The following is a 25,109-nucleotide window of genomic DNA, read 5'->3' as shown; positions in this document are numbered from 1 at the left end:
GCGCGCGCACTTTCGCTCTCTATACTGTACAGTACGTGCACTTCCGTAGTACTTCCTTAACCCTTAGCTGCTCTACGGAAATAGACAATACATACTATATATGTATTATATTTACTGTATGTATTATATGTACTGTATGTGCTACGTTGTTAAACTTATATACGTAGATGTGCGGACTGATATTGAATTAATGGTTATGATATAATAAACTATATTATTAATTGATTAATTATTGTTGATGATTGACAGTTTACTTGAATTGAAAGACACTATTTGCTGAGTACAAAGTACCTACATGCAAGTAGAAGTACGTGTGTAAGTTGAATGTTAAGGGATAGTGTTGTGTAAGTGATAAGACAGTGCAGTGAACTATGTTGGTGATCCTGGCGTTTATCGGTGTTCGGTTCGCACTCCATGTGTCCCGGCAGAGCGGGCGGGCGCTCGCCAATGAGTGCTATACGAGAAAGTAATTATTATTTATTTATTATAAAGTTGGAATAGAATTGCCATTGCCTTCAAGTCTTTAATCATCTTACGATCGATTCATAAGTGAACTTGAAAATTTTGTTTTTTAGAGTACCTAGTTAATTCGATAAATAGTTATACCTTTTTTATTGATATTAGTTTTATCAAAGAAAAGTTTTGTCAGGTTCGATTCCTGATACAATTTATAAGAACTAGATTACTCACTCGTACATTATTCTAAACTTGGCCCCGCACTAATAGGGTTAAATCGTTAAAGTATGGGTTCACGATGGATAATCGAACTACGACCTAAAAACCCTTATAGTGTTGAATTTATCACTCATTGTTCTGGTTAATTATTAGTAAAACAAATGCTTTGTAAAGAGTTATCCATAATGATTAATGAATGAGCCATAGGCTTAATTTTAATTATCTCAGTGAAGGCAATGCTTGTTTTAAAATAATCTTCATAATGATTTCTTTGTAACATGTGGCAGTACTTCGTTGTATAATTTAAAATTAAAATTCGTATAAATTTTACCCGTTGAAATGGTTTAAAATGTTAAACAAGAATGAGAACATACGTGATAATGTAATTAAAAGTTAAAACATGCGAATTAAGATCACGCCAATTTGAAATTTTAGTGGATGTAATTTGTATTATTTTTGCATTATTTTAAAGCACAGTTCATACTAATTATATAGTACTTATCCGAAATAATGGAGTATATGTATATACATATTTAACGGCTACTTATGAAGAATTAGCATTGTATTATTTTTAGGAGATAGATAAAATATTTCTTAGTATTTTACCGGAACATTGTGATACAATATAAGCTATTTATTTCAACATTATATTTCAATAATCGAGTTAAATAATTATGGGAAATTAAAAAACAAATAGGTTTATTTTAATAGTCCTTACTAGTCCTTTATCATCATGAAATGCGGCCATTTCATAAAATGATCAATCTTTTCATGAAATGAGCAAATGTACGATATGGGCACGACATATCTAAGTTATACATATGTAGGTACTATCGAGTCTTAAAAATTATAATTCTATGTCTATATTTATATTATTCTTAGCTTTACCGCTTCGTGCTAAGTCATATAAAAAGTAATTAATCATATTTAAGTAGGTAATTAAAGCATATTATGTTATTAAAGCACTTCATAATTAGTTACAGTAATGTTCTTCAAAGTCCTTCGTACTTTAATAAATCTTATATATAAAATTCTCGTGTCACAATGTTAGTCTGCATACTCCTCCGAAACGGGTGGACCGATTCTCATGAAATTTTCTGTGCATATCGGGTAAGTCTGAGAATCGGCCAACATCTATTTTTCATATGTACCACGGGCGAAGCCGGGGCGGACCGCTAGTAATTAAATAAATATTCATTGAATTCATATTTAAAATAAATAGATAATACATTATAACTTAATGTAGTATTATGATGATGTACCTATATATATTTGAGATGACATGACCTCACTTAAACCATCTTTAATAAGGCAAATATATTCGTTAGTGGTTCTGAATACACGTCAAATAAATCAGTAGATTCAAATCAAATATGATTAAATCTCGTATCAGTGAAAAAATCATGTACCAAGTAACAGGATGCCTTGTAACAAAAGTAATCAGGACAAGGTTGATGCTACGTAATTTAATAAAATTACGAAAAGGTTATTAGTGCCCATAAAACCTGTTCGGTATCGGTGAGCCAAAAGTTACGAATCACGGGGACCTTGAAGACTGAAAGGTCTTCGTATAGAGGTCGATCATATATCGCTATGTTTGTATTACGAGATACATTTACTTTTAACGTGTGGAAAATGACCAGCTAGAGTGACCTCTCGAATGCTAAAAAGTATCAAGAACAGTTAATAGTTGTACCTATAATTGATAATGAACAGATAATATACACGTATATTAAATAACAAATATAACATTAAATATAAAATTAGAGAAATAAAAAAAAAATTGCGAGGTTTTTATTACAAGATACATTTACTTTTAACCTGGAAAATGACCAGTTAGAGTGACCTCTAGACCTCTCAAATATTATTGTGCTAAAAAGTATCAAGAACAGTCGTATTGTTTAACAGCAAATTGATATAAAATAGCAGTGTTTATCAAATTAAAACAGAAAATAAAATTAAAAAAATGAATAAAGATAAAATAGTTAATATAAATCAAATTCCTTAATTACTCCCGGTGCGCAAAAAATTAATTAAGATTTTCGCATTTGTATGTTATTAAACAAAAAATATCAGAGCATGAAGTGGAATCTAAAATAAGCGCTTATTAGTGCTTTCGTTTTGAAGAAATACCTACAGGTGAAAGGATTCATGACTAATAAGATATTTTTTAATTGACAATGAATCAGGATGTATTTAATTACTTATTACTAAAAACGAACACAGATACCTACTTTCAATACGGAATACAATTCGAATACGGAAACGTTTGTCTTCAAACTTAGTAGGGCTTGCACAAATGAAACTATTGATAAGACTCAATGTGTATTTTATGATGAGCGAAGTTATTATATGCCTGAAGCTGTTGACTGGATACTAAACATATGTTTATAGTTATAGTCTCTATACATTTAGCATTTTCATACTAGGTAATAAAATAAAATCGAAGAAAACTTGTATACGGTGTTTAATTGATTGATTCCTCTGTAATAGATATATTTATAGTATATTTATGTTTTTATGTGTTTATTTTCTAATTAGTGAGTAACCTTAAGATCAAAACTCGATGTTGATTCGTAATAACGTCATCTTTATGAAATTTTCCATCGTTGTGTTGGCTGATGAATGTTAATAAGTTCGAGTATTCAGATTTAATACGATTTCGGAATATTTAAAATTATATACGTGCTCTGGACACTGCAAATAACTTAAAAATATGCTACCTATTTTAATAAAATAGTAAATATTGGTACACAACAAAAATTAAATTAACGCCGTTAACTAAATTTCTATACTTAAAAAATATGTATCTATAAAATAAAGTACTTACTATCGAATGTAAACCAGCTTATAACGTACTAAAAATGCATTTAAAGTTGATATCTACTTTTTGTAGTTAATTTAGTATTAATCCAGTCTGTAGGTATTTATGCTCTACAAAAGGTGGCGTAGAAAATGTTTTGAAACGATATTGTTTAGGTATGAAAGGTTAATCAAAATCCAAGTTTTCGACCTTGACGGACCCAGGCGCTAGCCGCCATCTTGAATTAAAGGTGCTAAAATTAGGTATATTTTAAATAACTTCTCAATTGTTTACTAAATCACAAAAGTGTCTATGAGGGGTTCAAAGAAGACAAAATTACCTACATTTTTTTCATACATGATTATTCTGTAAGTCTTTAAGGGCTTGGTCTAGTAGTGCAAACAAATGCATCCTGTCATCCTATATGTAAATAATACAAATGTACTAAGGGAAAGTTGCTCCACTTAATTTTTAAAAATTAAATCATACGTATAATTTAATATTCGTAATAAGTACCAAAAATGACAATTTGAAACAATTTTCGTGAAAATTACACCGGGTGATTTTTTTTTATCAGTACACAAAATTTGCGAATACTTTCTATTGATATCTTCAACTTCATGTTTATATAACTGATCAACTTTTACAAAGAAATTTGGACGAAATATAAAAAAAAATAAGCTTTCCATACAAAATGCATAACTCTGTACATTTTTTTCGACCTAAGTTTCTTAGTGAAAGTTGTTCAGTTTAACTAATAAAACGGATAAACAAATTTTGTATATAATAAAAAAAATGTAATGTTTGTGTTAAAAAATTATAAAATAGAAAAATACGCAAATGAAAACAAAAGATATTTATTTCTGACTAGCTTCCGCCCGCGACTCCGTCCGCGCGGATGTCAGTCTTCGCGTCTTCTACAGATTTATTATATTATGTATAATATATAGATTTATATTGATAAACCTAATAAATCTTTTGCTAGCATTCTGATGCTTTATCGGTTGCACTGGATTTATCTCTTTTTTTTCAATCGCTTGAATGATATAGGATGGGTCCTTGATGGGCATCGAATGCTGAAGTCTCGAATCAATCAATTCTGACAGTAGGCAATTTATGTAAAATCTTGATAATGGTCCATCATTTTATTTTGCCTAAACGTTACATACTTTTTTATATATTCTATTTTTAACGAATGATTCACTCCAGTCCAAACAGCAAATAAGCAGACTTCTGCTTCTGCAACGTTTAGTTGTCCCTGAATTTGGAAAAAATAGTCATGATTCTTATCTATGACAAAAGTGTTATTTTTTGCATTGTATTTCAAATATTAAATTTTTTTAACCGCATCTTCCGCATTCATGTCTTTTGCCGGAATTAGACATTTAACTTCTACTTGTCCCATTTTCCCTTTTTGATATGGGAGTGTATAAAGTAATTTTTTTAGATATTTCTCGTTATACTTTTAAAAAGTTATTATTGTCATTTTGCTCATTAGGTAAAGTAATTTCGATATCAGTTTTAAGTTTTTTGATACCTGCAATAATAACGTCATAATCGCCTGCACATACTTATCGATTACACCCTGTATACAATCCACCATCCACATTCATAATGTTTTCCTGTCCTCCTCTCCTTTACGCTGTTCACCGATACATTTTAAATGAGTAAATCTGCTACCACTGAAGGATGTTTCATTGTGATCAGCAAATTTTCACCACTGTTGTCGATTATTTGTTTTTCATTTTTAATCAGCAATTGGGAATCATCAGTTTTGTTTTTTGCAGATTGGTGATGTACCCTAACAATACGTCGAAAAGGGAAAGCATCAACGAATTATCGTATTCGTCCTCTTTTTTTATTCTTCGCGTCTCTGTTACTTCTGTTTGTTTAGTTCTCAACAACCACTGAATTTTCTATGTTATTGTGATCTTCCATTACATCTGAGTTTTGATGATGTGATGATAATCCATTCGTTTTAATATTGGTACTTAGAGTTGGTAGACTAAACTAGAAATGGCGGACTAAATTTGTCAGCGCGTCTGTAAGATCAGAATATAAAACCAACATCCTGTATTTAAGTTACAAAATTAATAATCAAACAACATGCCGCTACGTTGAAAATGACTAGAAGAAAAAATTAAAACACCTCGGATCAATTTTGGAGTAAACAAATCATTTTCCCCGTATGGGGATTTCCCCGGATGAACTTGGAAAGTTCAAGTTCTCAATACAAGTTTATATTATATTTCGTATTTCTCAAACGAAAAATAAACATTTTTGGAACTTCAAAAAAATTATATTATAAGAAAATTTATGAGCTTACTTTAGTTTTAAAGAAATATACATCCCTTTACTGACACCCCGTAAAATAAAGAAATTGTTGCCAATCACCTTTGCAATCTATTTGGTTTCATTAACTTTATGTTCGAAGATAATTTTTTTTCTAGTGTAGTTACACGCGTATTTTTTTCGTTTATTTTCCATATCGAAATCAAATGTTTAAAAATACGAATATTTGCACAAAACTAAGATAAAAATAATCAATTAACAAAAATATTTAATTTAATGAAGTAGAGCAACTTTCACTTCGGTATGAAGGAAAATCGAGCGTAGAGCACACGTCAGAACGCTCCGGCACAAGGAGCGCGACTAAAGAAATTCGCTAGGATTTTTCCTAATTATTTTAAATATTTTTTTAATATTTAAAGAATTATCAAAATTCAAAAAAAATTTTTTTTAAAGGATTAATACTCATTGGTCTTCAACCAACTCGAATAAATTAATGGAAAAAATAACTTTTAGCAGTATTTATCAATAGATTTTGTAAGGCAAAAATTGGGAAATTTAATGAATTTATAACGTTCTAATTAAGAAAATCATAAGTTTTTCGGCAAATGTATTCAGCAGTTTTTAATAACGACTATATAAGGATAATAATGCGCTGATCAGATTGTGTAAATTGTAATCGGTTGCAACGTAGTGAGTGCACAAACTTAGCTCGAAATGTCTTTGGGGGAAAGAGACTTATCTTGAAGGCCTGATTAAGGTAACATAAAGTAACTTTATAAATGTGAAAAAATTCACGCGCATTGCGTATATAACACTAATTGATAAACAAGAAAAAAAAATTCAGTTTATCATTTCATTAGCCGGGAAAAAATTGTCAAATAACTTGTTGAAAACGCAATTTTGCTAGACTGCAGCCTTAAAGGTAAAAAGTTACAAGCGACGGAAAGAATATTTACATAAATCATATAATTTTAATTTTGTTTAAAAATTGTACAGCTATCATTTTTTTAATTCTCTTTGATGGCCCGAGCTGGTTAATGGTGGCTTCTTCATTATCGTCGCTGAAATTTTCTGTTTCATTGTCTGTATTTTTAGTTTCCAACCATGAAATTTCGTCATCATGACCAGAAGAAATCGAAGACGCTGGAGCACGCTTTCTAGTAACTTTTTACGGAGGGGACATGGATAAGGAATCCTTAGAAGATATCCGATATGAACGATTCGTCAAGTTATCAATAAAAAGTAAATTTAATCGACGAAATTTCATGGTTGGAAACTAAAAATACAGACAATGAAACAGAAAATTTCAGCGACGATAATGAAGAAGCCACCATTAACCAGCCCGGGCCATCAAAAAGAATAAAAAAAGATTGCTGCACAATTTTTAAACAAAATTAAAATTATATGATTTCTGTAAATATTATTATTTCCGTCGCTTGTAACTTTTTACCTTTAAGACTTACAGAATAATCATGTATGAAAAAAATGTAGGTAATTTTGTCTTCTTTGAACCCCTCATAGACACTTTTGTGATTTAGTAAACAATTGAGAAGTTATTTAAAATATGCCTAATTTTAGCACCTTTAATTCAAGATGGTGGCTAGCGCCTGGGTCCGTCAAGGTCGAAAACTTGGATTTTTATTAACCTTTCATACCTAAACAATATTGTTTCAAAACATTTTCTACGCCACCTTTTGTAGAGCAGAGGCTTTTACATTTCCCCACAGACTGGACTATATTGCAAATTAAGCGTTAATTACATGCTGCATCATAATAATAGCTTAAGAATTCAACCTTTAAATTTTTTAATTATTTGTACTTATGTGTAAGTAAAATAATAAACTTGAATAATATTGTGGGAAATCAAATTTGTATGTATAAACCGTGCTATGTTTAAAAAAAATCTTACAAAGTTTTTAAATATCTTTTATCGTTAAATTACCTAATCCTTGGTTCCTTCTGAATTTTTGGGTAATTATTATCTGGATACCAGCGGAAGCGTGCACTTCGAAACAATGACATTTTACATTTCAATGCAATTATTTTCACAAAACGGACATCAGCTAGTAGATATAACATAAATCATACATTCCATGTGAGCCAAATCCCTGTATTGAAAGCTCAAGCTCATTGATGATGAAGCTTTTGCTTTTTACACATCATTAAGTACGACAATACTGTTTATGGTCAGACGGTTTTCCTCTCTTGATTATTATAATTGCAGGCGATTAATAGGTACCATCCGGGTACGCTAAAGTTCATATATACAATGAATACGAAGGATGTATAAAATGATTGTCTTGTTTTGCCAAATAACTGGCGTCTTGCTCATTTTTGGGCACCTTTATTACGATGTTTTTTTTCCAGTGCGCTACTCAGAAACTGATTCGTATGATACTGCTTAGCATCAACTGTTTATATTAAACAAAATGACGATAAAAAAATAAATAAAACTTAATGTCGCGTCGTTTTGTCTTGAAAAAGGTTTTGCTGCAAATTATACGATATATGGACATAATATACTTTTTTGAGTTTCGCACAAAGGATCGTAATAAAGTCTTATGCACCTTATGTTTATAAACGTATTTTAAACGTGTATGGATTAAACGTACGTTAGAGAAATTTGTTTTATTTATAAAATAAAATTATATTTATTTTAATATTCTACTTTATTTCAAGTCGTTTACTTTCTATATCATGATTTCTCACAGTTAAAGTCGTTTATGAGGATGAGGATACAGACAATAACCAGACAACATTTTATGTTTATTATTTTTAATAGGAATATAAAGTGGAATATTTTTCTAGTGTCGAGCAATAAAATATATATTATATTGCTATTTCAGACGTCAACAAACACATCAACGCCAAATGAAACGGGAAAAATGAGCGGAGCGTAGAATTGCAAAAAATAAGTGATCGTAAAACTCTTCCGAAATACTAATTTTTCCCATCGTTTCTAGTTCTGGCTTGAGAATCCAATAACTTTAAAGTTTTAAGCAATATTTCAACTAACGGAAAAGATTTAACACGTCATGGTAAATAAATAAAATAGACACATAAAAAATGTACAGGTAATGAAAATCGTGCTACTTATAAATTAAATTTAAAATAAACAAAAGCACATCAATAGTCTCCATTAAAGTAAAGTAAAGGTCAATCTTGTCTTTCGAGAGATTTTATCAGCCCTTCAAGAGAAAAGTGGACGCGCGCAAGTGGAAAACATCAGAGATTGACGCGCTTCATATTAAAACATCTTGATTCATGATGCCCGTCATTTTGAGCTGGCGATCATATCTGTGAGTCAGGTTTCGGAGAAATTACCACTATCGAGTTACATCTAAATACTACCGGGTTAAGTGCTTAGGAGATACGCACAGTGATACGGTTTTTTTCTTAATTGAACGTGATGATAATCGTATGAGCGGTTTAATGGTTCATTGTTGTTGATGGAATTGTACGCTCTTTTGTTCTTAACGTTTCTCAATACGACATACGGTCTGATTTTTTGTTATCTGTTCTCTACACATGTGATATCTTGTTATTGTTTAATTGTACAAAAAATTGAATGAAGAAGCAAAATTAACATGTATTGCTATTGATTCGTTCTCATGACAAAACGTTTGTCTTTTCTTTCGATTATAATCTTCTTCTTCTTATATATATAAAATTCTCGTGTCACAATGTTAGTCTGCATACTCCTCCGAAACGGGTGGACCGATTCTCATGAAATTTTCTGTGCATATCGGGTAAGTCTGAGAATCGGCCAACATCTATTTTTCATATGTACCACGGGCGAAGCCGGGGCGGGCCGCTAGTTACTTATAATATTCTTTAAAATTTGAGCCCCAAATTGATTTCTATAGTGCAATCTTATATATAAAATTCTCGTGTCACAATGTTAGTCTGCATACTCCTCCGAAACGGGTGGACCGATTCTCATGAAATTTTCTGTGCATATCGGGTAAGTCTGAGAATCGGCCAACATCTATTTTTCATATGTACCACGGGCGAAGCCGGGGCGGGCCGCTAGTTACTTATAATATTCTTTAAAATTTGAGCCCCTAATTGATTTCTATAGTGCAATTAGTTACAAAATCTGTTATATTAATATTATCAATTTCTAACTCCGATAAGCGAAGATTTGATTTATACGCTTGCCGCTATTTAATATCAATTAATAAAAATAAATTACCGCAACCTCTGAGAGGCGGCTCAAGTGTTCTCGAAAATAGGCGTTTGTATAATTAATAATTATAATTCTATGTCGTAAATTAAAATTAATATGTAGCTGGTTACGTGTTCAAGTTACCTGTAAGATTAATTGTAGAAAAGGAGCATTCTTGACAAGATCATAATCAAATTTATAACTGCGTGCTGCTGACAGTTTGAGAAGTGTTTGAGCATTTCTCACTATTTCTTTTGTGAATTTTAATTTATCAAGACATCCGTATTGCCGTTAGGTAAAGGTAGTAAATAGGCAGGCCTTTGAAGGTCATCTGGGTACGCATAAAATATCTAATAAGTGAATGACTAATCTCCTGAAAAGATCGCTACAAAGCGATGACTGTCTTATAAACTATATTAATTATATAATATAAGTTTCCTATTTACAATTGTTGTAAAGGGAAATGAATAAATAAGATATATAAAAATACATATTTGCCAAATTACAACCCAACCGTTTCAACCGATCTTCGCCATTCAGTACGATACCACACTTATTGCGAGATAACTATCTTTTTCTTCCGCTCTTCTCTAGTATTACCATACTGGTCAACTTCCTTGTCACAAGGGTCAACGAATTTAGTTCGTGTCAGTTCAGTTAAGTGTTTATAAGTGTCTAATGTAAAAGATGTTTGATAAACTCTTTGGCTTGTATTTTTTTTGGGTTTATTCATTAGCATTAAAACACCTATCAATTATAATTATAGCCTTAATGGGCGACCACGCGTAAGCAGCAGTAATTAGATTAAGTAAGCTTTGATTTGGAATAAACGTGAGCCAAAAATCATATCAAAACTTTCATGTCATGTGAAGTGTGATGTTGTCAAGCCAAAAGAACCTACATCTAGTTTTTGTACCAGTTTTTTTTACGTTGTTCTTATATTTAACAAGTTGACTTTCAAATTAGCTTTCTTGTAGTGGTAGATTTTATATATCTGGCTTAATTTTGGATATTTATTTATTTCGAAATAGGAAGTTTTGCTTTCATTTTAATAGAGTACTCGTTTATAAAGAAATAATGAAAAGTACCTACCTAATGTGTATTTTTTCTGCTATCGCAATTATTCTCTTGCTTTTTTATTTTCTACACCTTGCTATAAACTAGAATATTATTTATCACTAAAGCTTTCTATAAAGTTATATGAATTTAAATTAACTGTTTTAAGTTAACGTTATGAATTAAAATTTTAATAAAAAAAATAGTTACCCCAGTAACAATAAGTAATTAACGGTAACACCGATAAATTTAAGAAGTCGTGAGAATAAATATATCTCCAATTTTTTTGTAATTAAAAAATATTTTCTACCAAGAGACCAACTTTTGGTTTACAACATTCTCGGAACTTATCAAGTACTCCAAGAAACGATATTTTTCATTGTTGACAGAATGATAACTCCATTAATATAAATAATATGAAAAGGTTTATACTTTCACTCTATAGATGTCACATTTTAATTGTTTTTCTTTGAAACGGCTTTTAAGCCGATCAATCTTTCGTAAACATAAAAGACTTGAATGAATGAACTTACAAAAACACTGTAGCTTCAGTAATTACTCATTTCCACACAAAATCTTTAATGCGTACGTCAGTGAGAATTTTAGGCCTGTCTTCACTCTGATGGATAGATGAGCGTTATTTAAACATTTCATATTCAGCAAATTATATTTATATTTGCGTGCAGAAAATACTTTCCGCATGAGATTTGCATAAATTAAATTGACTTTATTGTGTCTTATCAATTTAGCCTACTTTTTAAGTTTTCGTTATTTAATTAAGATTTTTTTCATCTGATGTGATTATACCAAAGTTTTTTAACCACTTGATATTAGATGGTAATTATAATTAATCATCTTATCATAGCGTAAAGGAGGCAGTCTTTTAAATAACTAATGTATTGCCAACGTTAGAAGCGATCGGCATAATATGACTGTTCTAACATAATATGTTCGTTTAAATCTGTTTTTTAATGTTCTTAATTTCTTTTTAATAATAATATGGTCTAACACGAAGTATTCTGCAGATATTGTATGTATATTATGTTTTTTCTGTGAATTCACTAGAATAGACGACATCGACCTCTAAACTTATGTCAGTCAGGATCATAAAGAGACTACGAACAAAAACAAGTACAATAATCTAATTACAATGTATTATATCCAAGTCCACGGTCGTCAATGTTTTGCCTCGTAAATGTTCAAAGTCAATGAAGGCGTTCACATTGTATTCACTTGGTATCTTTGTGCGTAGTCATAAGGCGAGTTCACACAGAGCGAGCAGGAAAATACATGTGCATTTTCCTCGGTCGAGTTATGTCCACACTGACTGAGTTGCTTCGCGTAAGAATTCATTTCAAAATTTAAAGCTATTTGTTTTTTTAATTCAAAAAAATACTGTCTGGCAGGACTTTTTTATACCTACTACAACATAGTTATATAGCATAGAAATAAAGAAGAACCATATAAAATAGTAAATTTAGTAAACATATTTATTGTAACGTATGCATGACGTCATCACATCCTTTTTCGTGTTTCTCTTAAAATATACTATAAATAAAATTCTGTGGTCAAAGTAGCAAAATGATGATATTATTTTTTATTTGATTTAAAACATGAAATGTTGTAATCGCTTTGGTGCTCTCTCTGTGTGGATCTGCCTTATTTTGATGGGAAACGTTTAATTGTTACGAATGGTTTTCTAATGTCGAACCCCAAGGCTTTTAACATGTAATCGATTGCTATTGCTTTAGTGCGTGCATACGTAGACTGCATGGAGAACGCGTTAATTAAACTTTTATATCAATGGGCTATGGACTATAAGTGTCAATAGAACAATACATTTGAATGTAACTGTTGTAGGCGGTGTATGGTCGTTTGGAGACGGGAATTGGCTTTCTAAGAAGGGTGATTGTCTTTTGAATTGTTTATTTTCTTCTTGATTAGTTGTTCAACTCAATTGTCGGTGTATATAAGAGCTTTAGTTGAGAGTTTGAAATAGATAATAGATTCGGTAACAAACTATTTAAGATTATACCATGCCAATATACTATGACAGATTTCCTATGCTAGTCGAGTTTATAATTAAAAAGCAATGTTTCACTAACCCGACTAATAATATGAAACACAAATTGAATGGAAGAATATATAATAATTAACAATATCTACTAATTAATGTTATATGTATGTTAACTAACCATTCTTAAATTAGACAATTAAAATCGATGTATTTACTCAGATTTGCAAATTACTATCGTAAGGCCCTTTCAGTTTAAGGTTTTCACCTGGCTTTCTAATAACAGTTATAAAATATATTAAAATGGTTACTCAAAATGTAATAGTTGTATATTATTATGAAGAAAATTACTGGTAATGTTGTGTGATGTCAGACTAAGGAATACATAATAATTATACATAATATTCATTATCATTTTTCATTATGTTATGAGCTCTTGGGAACATACCGATTAATGTCAGAACATTTATGTGTTCTCCAAAAAGCCTAGAACAATATTTTATAGTCTTCGTACTTTCATTAAAAGAAAATATAAACTAAGGTACGATATCTCATATATGTAGAGCTTAAAAATATTTTTATAATTATAAAAAGAGAATACGTTCATATTTCGATTGCATTCATATCTCAGAATTAATGTCTTTTCGTCGATAATTTGCAATGTGTTGACGTATTGGTTAATACGACTGTCGATATCTGCATATTCAAAGGTGCCGCGATTCGATTAAATAATAAAATTCGAATAATTCGATTTAAGGCCAATGTCATAGATTACGGAAAATCGAAAGTATCGGTTCATTTTTCAATCATGTACTTTAAAAGAGAGGGTTTATGGTTTTTGGATGTGTAATTTTGAGTAATATGATCCGCCCATTGTATTAAAGCTACGGGGTTTATTATTTTTACTGCATTGACATTTGGTTTTCATTACACATTTTATTTTATTACTTGATGATTTGGCGGTGGTAAAATATCGGATATTATTTTAAGTTACAACGTTTTTATTGAATAAACTTTGGAATTACGGGTCTTCGTAACAATTATCCTCAATAAAACTCTACCTGTGTCCGTTTTGTGTATAAGAATCAATGGTTGAGAATTATTGTTGTTTGACTTTTGAAGCTCTGCAAATCTAGAACGCCTAGTAGAGATTTTAGAAACCAGTCCGTTAATTATTATTTATTCCGATGCTTTTGGCATTTATTGGCCATAATCTTTTTTTTAAACAATCAACACATTTATGAAAAGGAAATTATGCCGTATAAATTTAAAAACTAGACCTATAAAAAAGAGACGAGAATTTTGTATCCGCCAAATTTGTCACAAGAATGCGTAGATACCGTTTTGGCAGCTTTCGTCAACTAGAGCCAACGTGCCCCTTTATGGGTTATCATTTATCTTACTAGATATTTATTTCGCTTATTATTCCACTTTCTAGTAATTCAAAACGCGTCCCCTGTTGTGATTTTATCTAGAATAGAAGTACCTAGTTAGTTTTTATACGTGGATGTCAGAATATTATTGGGCAGTAAAAGTTTTTATGTTCAAAAGAAACACATTTTAAATTAATAAATAAACTGTCTTGCGGTTTCAGCCTGTTTAAAACGATGTCCAAAAACTTTCATCCTAAATATAGGTACATACAAAAAGGAGCTGATCTAAAGTCGGTTTCTAAAAACGTTGTTTGGCACGACATCAGTAAATATTTAAAAAATCAACTATTTGTCGAGCTAACATTGACTACTCAAGTATTCCATTTTCTTTATGGGTCGGTGCGTATTATAATATGTACGTAAGCAATACACTTAACTGTTGTTTATATAACAAAGATTATCAGTACGAACTAGTTGTGGAGTTGTTTGTACATTTTGTCTTATTATTTCTAATATGCTATGTAAACTTTTCTCTTTATGGGAATTTCTCTTGATAAATACAAGTAAGGTTTTTTAAAGTATCCTGTGCTGACTTACCTTTTTCATACTGATATTTATTACTTACACTTTGTTTTACATACATAAATTAAACACGCAATGAAAATAAACTATGGTACCAGAAACATATTTAATATCATCTGTATCATCAAAAACATAATATCTATTTGTTTCAGGGTTCTAACGACTCTAGCGCAATTATAGTAGATAATAATAATTAGTCATTTATCATTTCAGAATACCTAGTTTTAAGTTGAATTATTACCTCAATTAGATTTCGTAACAGATTATTTATTGTAAAATAAATTTTGTTGACGCCTCTACTAGAATGGCAATTAATCTTTAAACTATTATAGCGTTCCTTTTAAGATAGAAATACGATATTATGAATGTTTTGTGATAATAAATTACAACCATGCGTATGCGCATATCTTTTTTATGTATTAACCGGTTATGGATTCCGTAAATGAATGGTTTTTAATTAATCTTCCAATACACAAGTAATTTATATGACTAGCAACTTGGAGAAAAATAACGTTTTACTTTGTTTATAGTCTGTGGTTACAACGTTCGTGGGAAATGTAAAATATTGTTCGCACTAGCAAAAGTAACATGATAGGCTGGTATTCATTTACATCATAAAACGATTATAATAGATATTATATGAATATATTATCCCACGTTGAAAATTTATTCATTTCTCCGCTAAATTTGGCCTGAATGCTAAGTGGTTTTTATCGACGAGCCCAAAAACAACGGACGTTTTTAATTAGCAGCGAATTCTTTTCTAATTTTTACGTCGTAGGTCATATCTTTTATTTATTTTGCACATAGTTTAAAGTATGTAGTTGATATTGCAGTGATATCACTATGTGGTACCGAGCTCACAATATACTAGTTGAGACAAAATAAATAATGAGATAAATATTTTAATAATATTTTTGCGAGTTTTAAGAAATAAAAATTATATGCGTCCTGCAATCATATTATTGCAGTTTTAACATATTTTTACTTTCAAAATTCAAATACATTCATAACATAATAAAATTGACTTAAGGCTTATACATGCGCTAATAACCTTGACCATACTTGACGGATCTCAAACCTCTCCCGCTGCACCTTCTTTTTTCCTCGCATTTTGTATTTAAAAAGATACCAATCAGTGAAACAAAAAATCCTCGTCAGGGACTGTTGTGTAACTGATAATTTATTAAACATAAAATTTTCAGAGCTCTAAGTCAGCAGGTTACGAAGTTTATAGAGTATTTGCGGAAAAATCGATGACCACGGCACATTTTTTTTCTAGAAATCTATTAACTTTGGAAAAAATTCCTCGCGAGCAATTAAAGATCAAAGACCATCCTATTTTATATATTTTTTTCGGTATTGTGCTTTATGTTGTACCAGACTTTATAGAGGTTGAACATAGTCGAAATTGCCGGGTAACGCCTTAACATTCCCTGTTATTATAGAGGTGTGAAAAAATTTGTAACAAGTGAAAACTTTTTTACTTTTCCATTTTCATCATTTATAGTAAATGCTTACCTCTCTATTGTTGTGGTTATGAAGCTCTATGACAATATACGAAGCTAAATTTGCATTTTAATTAGCGAAATTAGTGATAAGCATCTAAACAGCCGAGTACAGTGTTAAATCTTGGATATACATTATCCGCGTAGACGTAGTTAGTGAAATGCGTCGAGGTTCGTGACTGTGATCTTAACACTCACACTGACCTATTAACAGGGTCACAAAAAGTAAAGCTACGCCTTGTATTTTATATCACGCACGTTTGCATAGAAAGCGTAGTTTTTCCTCTAACTCAATATTAGTAGATTTATGTAGTGTTTACCCGCGAGGCTCGGATATCGTGATATCGGCTTAAGCTATCCTCGTTACGCTTAATACGTGAAGACAAACAATTATCAATACCTATCTAATATATTGAGCTTGAGTTGTGCTAAATAAACATAGAATACCAATCTCTTAATCTCGCTTACAGAATACATACCTGTATTTGATTCTGAGATGTTTTATTATTATAGCGCAGATGTGTTTCAAGTCGTATATGGCTATAAAATTCACTTGTCCTATGTTTCATGGTGACACGGTATTTAATTTTTAATTGCTATATAATTAAAATCATCTAGCAGTTAGTTACGGTATATATTTAACGATTATTATGTAAAAGCGGAGATAATTGCTCAAGATTTTAGAAATACGGAAGTGTGAGGAGGAAATATTTTATGAGCAGTTTACGCTTGTTTTGACCTCATGCCTTATTTGACCTTATAGGTACTATTTGTTAACCAACAGATGTATAATTGATTTCCTATTTTAATCTTAATTGATCGAGGAAAAACCATGTTGACATCATGATAATAAATATACTTTGTAGTACAAAAATAAAATTACTAGACAATAATTAGTTGTATAAATGTCGAATAAAGATTTTAGGTTCAAAATAACCATAGATATTTTTCATAGTACAATATTTACCTAAGTAGAGATTTTTAGCTAGAGCTTCACATTTATTTAACATACATTCAAGTCACGATGAATCGTAAAAACAAAGTATTGTAATTATTGATCAATCAAATACTAAAGATTATCCGTGAATAATTTGCTATTTAGGCAGAATCAATTATCAACTTTGTATCGTGCTGAATTAAAGATTCAGTAAAATGTATTTTATGTTCGAGTAATAAGTACAAACGTAATTTATAGGAAAAGGTTGTTATGTAACTGATATAAGCTTGACCGTAAATTGTGAATGTCTGCGATATCTGCGCCCCACCAGACGTAATGCACTATACAGGATGTTACAATTTTCAACGTCTGGTATAATACGAACTATTGTAGAAGGCTTCCATGCAAGACTAAAGTAGTATAGTATAATGTAAGACTGGTAAAGTATATAATATTAAATCATGCAATGTGTATCGCAAATCATATCTGTAAGTCAACTTATATCTCACAAATATGAACCATTTCAACGGCCACGTAAATAGCAATCTTTTTGTATTATATTACCACTACAAATGATAATGTGTTAATGAAGTACAGCCACCTGTTACGAGGAAAACATACGCTCGTATATGCACAAGTCCTCCAATACGACCATTCCAAACAGATGTACGACCGCCGCAGTCGATCTTTCGATACCCGAATGGGCTCACTACCTCGCAGCAGCCCTGTTTCTACTCTGGGTCGTGTTTGGACGGAGAAGAAGCAACGTGGCCACAACCCCATCAACATGATTCTGTATGTAATATTTTAAATCTTAAAAGTGCCAACGTATTATTTTGTTCATAAGATTGTATTGAATTTTATTTAAAATGAAGTTTCTTGTCATGCCTTTAATACATAAAATCCAGTAACGTTAAAAACGTATAATAATATTGCAATTCATATGCACCATAAGATTATAACTTGATCCTTGATTATGTCTATTTCAATGTCATATCCAATTTGGTCGTATAATATTATAAACAGTTATTTAGAGAACACTCTGTATACGTGACCGGTAGGTGCAACCGTACCGTGAGTTTATGTCATCATTCAGAGCTTCAGTCAGCGTTCCCAACCGTACGATAATTATCGTACAAACACGATAATTTGGTACCTACGTACGATGTACGATAGCATGTTATTATCGTACGCTGATTTTACGATAATTTCTATCAGGCAAAATTCGAGAATTTATATTATTTCACCCATACAAATATGAAATTTTGACGTGTTTCATATCGAACTTTCATGGGAACAGTGAAATTTTGTCAGATTGAATTTTAAACTTGGCGCGTTTATTGAACATAAAGTGGAAATGGAATCGGTTCAGGTCTGTAGTCTGTACCACGCGTAAAACCAAAGAGTATAATGAATATTAAGACACGTAAAACGTTTGGGTTTCAGTGTCCCGTTGATTTGACAGCGGTAGTTAAACAAAGATTAACTATAGAGAACTTGCATACTTATCAATATTACAATTTATATGATTTATTTATTTATAATTGACTTTATTCTAAAAAGTACGATAATTTCGAACCAAAAACGCCTAATGTACGATAATTTTACGCCCCTGGTACGATAATCAGCTCACTTCAGGTTGCTAACACTGGCTTCAGTTGCAGCTCGACCTCCGAGCTGGCTGGTCGTATGAAATAGCTGTTACTTAAAAAAGTATTTAATATATTTGCTTTAAGGTTCTCTCGTTTTATAAAAGTACATTAAATAATTGCACGCCTCATAAGCGAAGCGTTGAGGTGGGTACTACTGTCACTTCGCGCAAAACATCTGATTTTTCAAACTTAAAATGTCTTTATGTATCATACATTGCACTTGTAAGATAATACATACACACACATATTAAGAAAAAACACTATTTTTAACGTTCATGATATTTTTGATGTCATTTTTGTTATTTAAACTAGTTAAAAAACAGTTTAAAAAAGTTCTGTCTTGGACGTCCGTGTGTCTGTATGTGCGGATCCTTTTTCTTGTTAACACGATAGCGACCGAAATACTTTACTAATCGAGTCTTTTTTTTTCTCTTACGCTTGAGTATGCTCAGGAATAGAACCCTTTCATTTTTCAGGGTCTGATTCGATGTGGTTTAATTGTTATTAAATAAACAAAAATAATAATTAATAAATATTTATTAAAAAAAATTATGAGGCGTGCACTTTTGGATTTTCCAAATTATTTAATATTCTTATGAATGATGATAGGTTTTTAGTTATTCCCATCTTTTTTCTGAACATTTTGCTTAACTGTCTTAACTTTTATTAAAATATTTTTTTTAATAAAACATGAATGAAGGATACTTTCTGAATTGGACAAGCACAGTACAGGATTCACTTAAAATTTTAAAACCTTCTCACACAACGAAAGTACCCATGCCATGTAATAAAAATAGTATTTTGAAGAAGAATTAATTGATAATATTGCACGCCTCATAAGCGAAGCGTTGAGGTGGGTACTACTGTCACTTCGCGCAAAACATCTGATTTTTCAAACTTAAAATGTCTTTATGTATCATACATTGCACTTGTAAGATAATACATACACACACATATTAAGAAAAAACACTATTTTTAACGTTCATGATATTTTTGATGTCATTTTTGTTATTTAAACTAGTTAAAAAACAGTTTAAAAAAGTTCTGTCTTGGACGTCCGTGTGTCTGTATGTGCGGATCCTTTTTCTTGTTAACACGATAGCGACCGAAATACTTTACTAATCGAGTCTTTTTTTTTCTCTTACGCTTGAGTATGCTCAGGAATAGAACCCTTTCATTTTTCAGGGTCTGATTCGATGTGGTTTAATTGTTATTAAATAAACAAAAATAATAATTAATAAATATTTATTAAAAAAAAATTATGAGGCGTGCACTTTTGGATTTTCCAAATTATTGTACATTACAATCTTATAATGTTTCATGCAAGTGAGAGGTATGCCAGGAACATTCAGCAAGGCGTCTATGTAATAATTAATAACTAAAGTAAGAGTCGCCTATCTATTGCCTTATAGGTGAAGCAGGCTTGCAGGAACTAACTTAAGCATTTTCCATAGAATTAATGATTAAACTACAGTCACCTTAAATCCAAGGTGCTATGTAGATATATAATAACGACTGGATTTTAGGCAAGCATAGATATCAATTTGTAAAACTGGAATCACAAATTGAGTAAGTTGTCAAATGTTTTCAATTTGTAACAGGTCAAATGTCTATTTATTTGGATTCTTATAATCAAGCTTATAATCGTATGTTCTTGTTAATTGTTTATTATTTCAAAGCAAATAAAATATAAATAAGAATTAGTTTAAAAAATCTGTATCTGTACCGTATAATAAATTGTTTAAACGAAAACATTTCATCAACATAAAAACAAATGCGAATGTCACCTCTAGCAAAAAAAAGACGTGAAGAAATCTTTTATAAAAGACAAATGATGGGTGATCAGTCTACCTAAAGTAGGCTAAGAAGTATTTGAAGTCCATATTTGATCGACTAAAACTACTATGCTTATGTATTTATTAATTATCTACTTGTTTTTATTAGGGTGACAGCCCTTAGAGCTAGCGCGCACGAGCAACTTTGTCTCCGCAACTATTTTGTCTCTCCCATCAATTGTATGGGGAGTTGCGTCGCTACGTGCGCGCACTTTCATACTGGGTGGAGAGACAAAATAGTTGCGGAGACAAAATAGTTGCGGAGACAAAGTTGCTCGTGCGCGCTAGCTCTTACGCTTTCACACCAGCTCATATCTTCCGCTAGGAGTGCGTGTGAAAGTCATTGAATAACCGGGATGTTGTATCGTCCAGTCTCTCTGGACCACTCCCTGTACATTAGGCTACTTTCATTATGCTAATATCGTAACGCACTGATTAAAATTGCCGACTCGCAGATTATCGCAAGTATTTTGAATTGAATGTAGTAATTGGTATACAATAAATAGTACTAAGGATGGTTATAAATTCAAGCTAATGTGTGTCTTGAATTTATTTTACATGTATTAACGGATGATTTATTATATAAAAATCTCAGTAATATTCGATTGAAAGTGGATAATATTGGAAACCAATACATTGCGCCTGCGCGTTTTCACTAGGCAAATATATAAAATCACGTTATTTTCGTTATACCAAATAAACATATTGATTTAACAATTATTGACATTCAGAATTTTGAACTTCCATCTATTGATATCTCCTAAATTGTAAAAAATATTGTTTCCATTATTATTACGGATGTGAATTAAATGCTCCTAATAATTTTCTAGGATTGCTTGTATTTTGTAATATGAATTAAAATTGAGACTTACAGCTTTGAAAATCACTAATGTGTTAATAATATTACCATTTTCCAATATATTATAAATAAATCCCGCTCTTCGCTTCCCATGATAAATCGAAGCATCCGCACTCTCACCGAGAATCGAACATAAATCATGGAAGCTGTCGGAACAGGCGCAGATTATGTCCAGAACTGTGCACCATGAGCGTCATTTGTGAGCAAGTGAAATCTTGTGAACATAACATGAGTTATATGCACAGATAAAGTAGTCTGTATAGCGCATTTACATGATGTAACATCGTAAACAAAATTTTAGCGCCTGTTATTTTCTTCGAGCAACTTTACAGCGGTATAGTTTGCCTTACTTTTTTCGATTTATAAGTTTTATATTATATTTTAGTATAAAGCACTTGTTTTAATATTTAAAAATGTTGAATCCCGAACCTACAATTATACGCTTTCATGAAATTGTAAATATTGCAACTATTATTTCCACGAAAAATAGTGTTAAATTTTTAATTACAAAACCGTATTCGCAGCAACTGCTTTAAAATATTGTTCCCTTTTCTGCTATAAATCGAAGTTGCTTTATATCTAATGAGTAACTAAGCTTAATTGCAGTTAATACCTACGTTTAGTATGTGCCTGCATTTCTCCAGATGACAAAGCTCGTTGAATGCTAACGAGACGTGGGCTGGTTCGTTGAACCGAGCATTAAATCATTACTCATTTGTGACCACTTGGTATTTGCTCACAGGAATATTGAACAGACTATAATTTGCGTAAAAATAATTGCACGAACATACTTTTGAAACAAATACATGGAGTCGATATTGCTTTGTTTATTTTATTAGGCGCTTGAAATTTTATATTATGCGTGTAGGGGCTTGTTATGTGCGGGTGTAATAAAAGATGTAATAACTACGCAAAGGTTATATTTCGTTAACTACATATATATATTCGTATGTAATTAATATTCGACCTAATGCGACCAACCCGCGTCCCGACAAGCCCTTAACTAACTGTGCATAACGCACAAACTGTTTATATACGAGTTACCGTGTGAACCTATGGTGGGAACTTTCTTAGTAGGTACTACACTTGAAATATTTCGGTAACTCGTAAATTGGCTTGTCGTCGCTACATCATTCCCCCCTTAAAAAAAAGGGTATACAAGTAAAAAAATCTTACAATAAAATTAAACAATAAACAAAGGGGTATATATAAAGTGTCGCTATATAAGATTACAAAATGTTTACAATATAAAGTATAAAAAATGTTCACAATATAAATCAATCATAACGTATACAAGTGGTTACAGTTAACACCTAATTTCGTTAAACTATTTATGTTATTACAAAAACTCGGTTGGGTCTTCTAAGTGGCGTGCGATTATTGTTACACGTCAATTAACACTTAGTAACGTCAACATTTCAAATCTCAATACGTTCTTTACACTTGTATCGTTTAATATTACAAAGGCTATTACTATACACTCATAAGCCATAAATCAAAAGTACTTAAATTTCTAAGTAGTAAACATTTCAATCAAAACTCAACACAAACATAAATTTGAAATACCATACTTAAAACGTTAAACAATGAATAAAAAACTCGTTTCAAATTTACTTAAGTTTATTATTTATTAAATACGATGTGTTGATTACTAAGTATTTATATACATTTCTATGAACTCTTATGAATACTTATAATCATCGTAATTCTAATAAATATAAAATAGTTGAAAAATTTACAAATACAATACTATTACCTAAATCGTACCGGTAATCGTATAGCTCTTCCACTACGCGTGGTATGTGTATTAGGCAATTCGCTACTTGGAATTTGTAACGGAACCTTAGTATCTGCCCCAGATATCGTATCCTATCATCATTCAAATAATATGCAGGTTTTAGACGGTCTACAGATATTCTAACTTTCCTGCCAGTCATTTGAATGTAAAATACCTTTTCCTCTCGACTCAACACACGATAAGGACCGTCGTATGTTGGTTGTAAAGGCTTACGTACTGCGTCGTTTCTTACAAAAACATAATCGCACTTTTGCAAATCGGGGTGAATAAATATGTTCCGTCTTTCATTCTGCCTAATAGCTACTGACTGATATTTTCTAATAGAGTCTCGTAATTTACTTACATACTCAAGACTGCTATCTAATTCAAAACTCGATTTTTTATCGTAATAATCACCTGGTAATCGTAAAGTTGTTCCGTACGTAATTTCTGCTGCGCTTATGCCGGTATCATTTCTTACTGCTGTTCTAAGTCCTAGCAACACAGTTGGTAATTCCGTGATATATTGCATAAACGAGCCGTTAATGCCGCTTTAAGCGACCTATGCCAACGCTCTACCGCCCCGTTACTCTGTGGGTGGTAAGGTGTCGTACGCAACTTATTAATACCTAATAACTTCATAAGTGTAGCAAATAATTGACTTTCGAATTGGCGTCCTTGATCGCTTGTTAGCTTTTTCGGACAACCAAAACGAGAGATCCATCCTTCATATATTACACGCGAAATCGTTTCAGCAGTTATATATCTCGTAGGAAAACATTCTGGCCATCGCGTCCCCCTATCACTATGGTTAGGCAATACGTCCTAAAACCTTCGGGTGAAGTGGGTAAAGGTCCAATTAAATCAACATGAATATGTTCAAACCTATCGCACTGCGGAAACGATCCTAAACCTGACATTGTATAACGATTAACCTTCGATCGTTGACATTCAATGCATGTTTTAGCCCATTGGCCAACGTGACGATTCATATTTGGCCAATAAAAACGATTTTGAATCAATTTGCGTGTAGTCCTTATTCCGGGATGACATAAATTATGTACACTATCAAAGGCAATACGTCGAAATTTATCAGTCAAGTAGGGTCTAATTTTATCATTATCTAAATTACAATAAATAAATGTACCACTTTCAGGTAACATAATTTTCTTTAACCTATTATTAGCGTCTTTCGAATTAGATAATTGTAACATATAAGAATCCTGTTGTTGATCCTTAGCAAGTTCCGCGTAATCTATTACAGTGGGACAACTTATTGTTGCGACTCGTGATAACGAATCCGCAACGACATTATCTTTCCCACTTACGTGCCTCAAATCCGTTGTGAACTCACTAATGAATATCAAGTGTCGTGTACGTCTGGGTAACTCTTTCTCGCTATTTACTTTAGAAAATGCATAAATTAACGGTTTGTGATCCGTATACACCGCTAACTGTCGTCCTTCGACCATATTCCGAAAATGACGAATAGCCAAGTAAATTGCTAATAACTCCCTATCATACGTACTATACTTGCGTTCAATCTTAGATAGATTCTTAGAAAAATAACCTACATGA

The 25,109-nt window shown here is 31.5% G+C and overlaps 2 protein-coding genes across 2 annotated transcripts in view; one reads left to right on the top strand and one right to left on the bottom strand.

The window, feature by feature from the left end:
* Mhcl (Myosin heavy chain-like) overlaps window positions 1–25,109 on the top strand; it is a 184,232-nt gene that overhangs the window by 107,208 nt on the left and 51,915 nt on the right. The window lies entirely within an intron of this gene.
* RhoGAP5A (Rho GTPase activating protein at 5A) overlaps window positions 18,887–25,109 on the bottom strand; it is a 161,272-nt gene continuing 155,049 nt past the window's right edge. Inside the window, exon 9 of the transcript XR_016317370.1 lies at window positions 18,887–19,060. The gene's annotated coding sequence lies outside the window, so the exon portion shown is untranslated. The remainder of the gene's footprint in view (window positions 19,061–25,109) is intronic.

This window comes from Colias philodice, chromosome 21 (assembly GCF_061535455.1).
Source record: "Colias philodice isolate Cphi_HAF_F1 chromosome 21, ilColPhil1 Martin Lab GWU primary, whole genome shotgun sequence".
NCBI classification, from domain to species: domain Eukaryota; kingdom Metazoa; phylum Arthropoda; class Insecta; order Lepidoptera; family Pieridae; genus Colias; species Colias philodice.
Note: the sequence above shows the minus strand (reverse complement) of the source record. Positions and strands in the feature narration are given on the sequence as shown.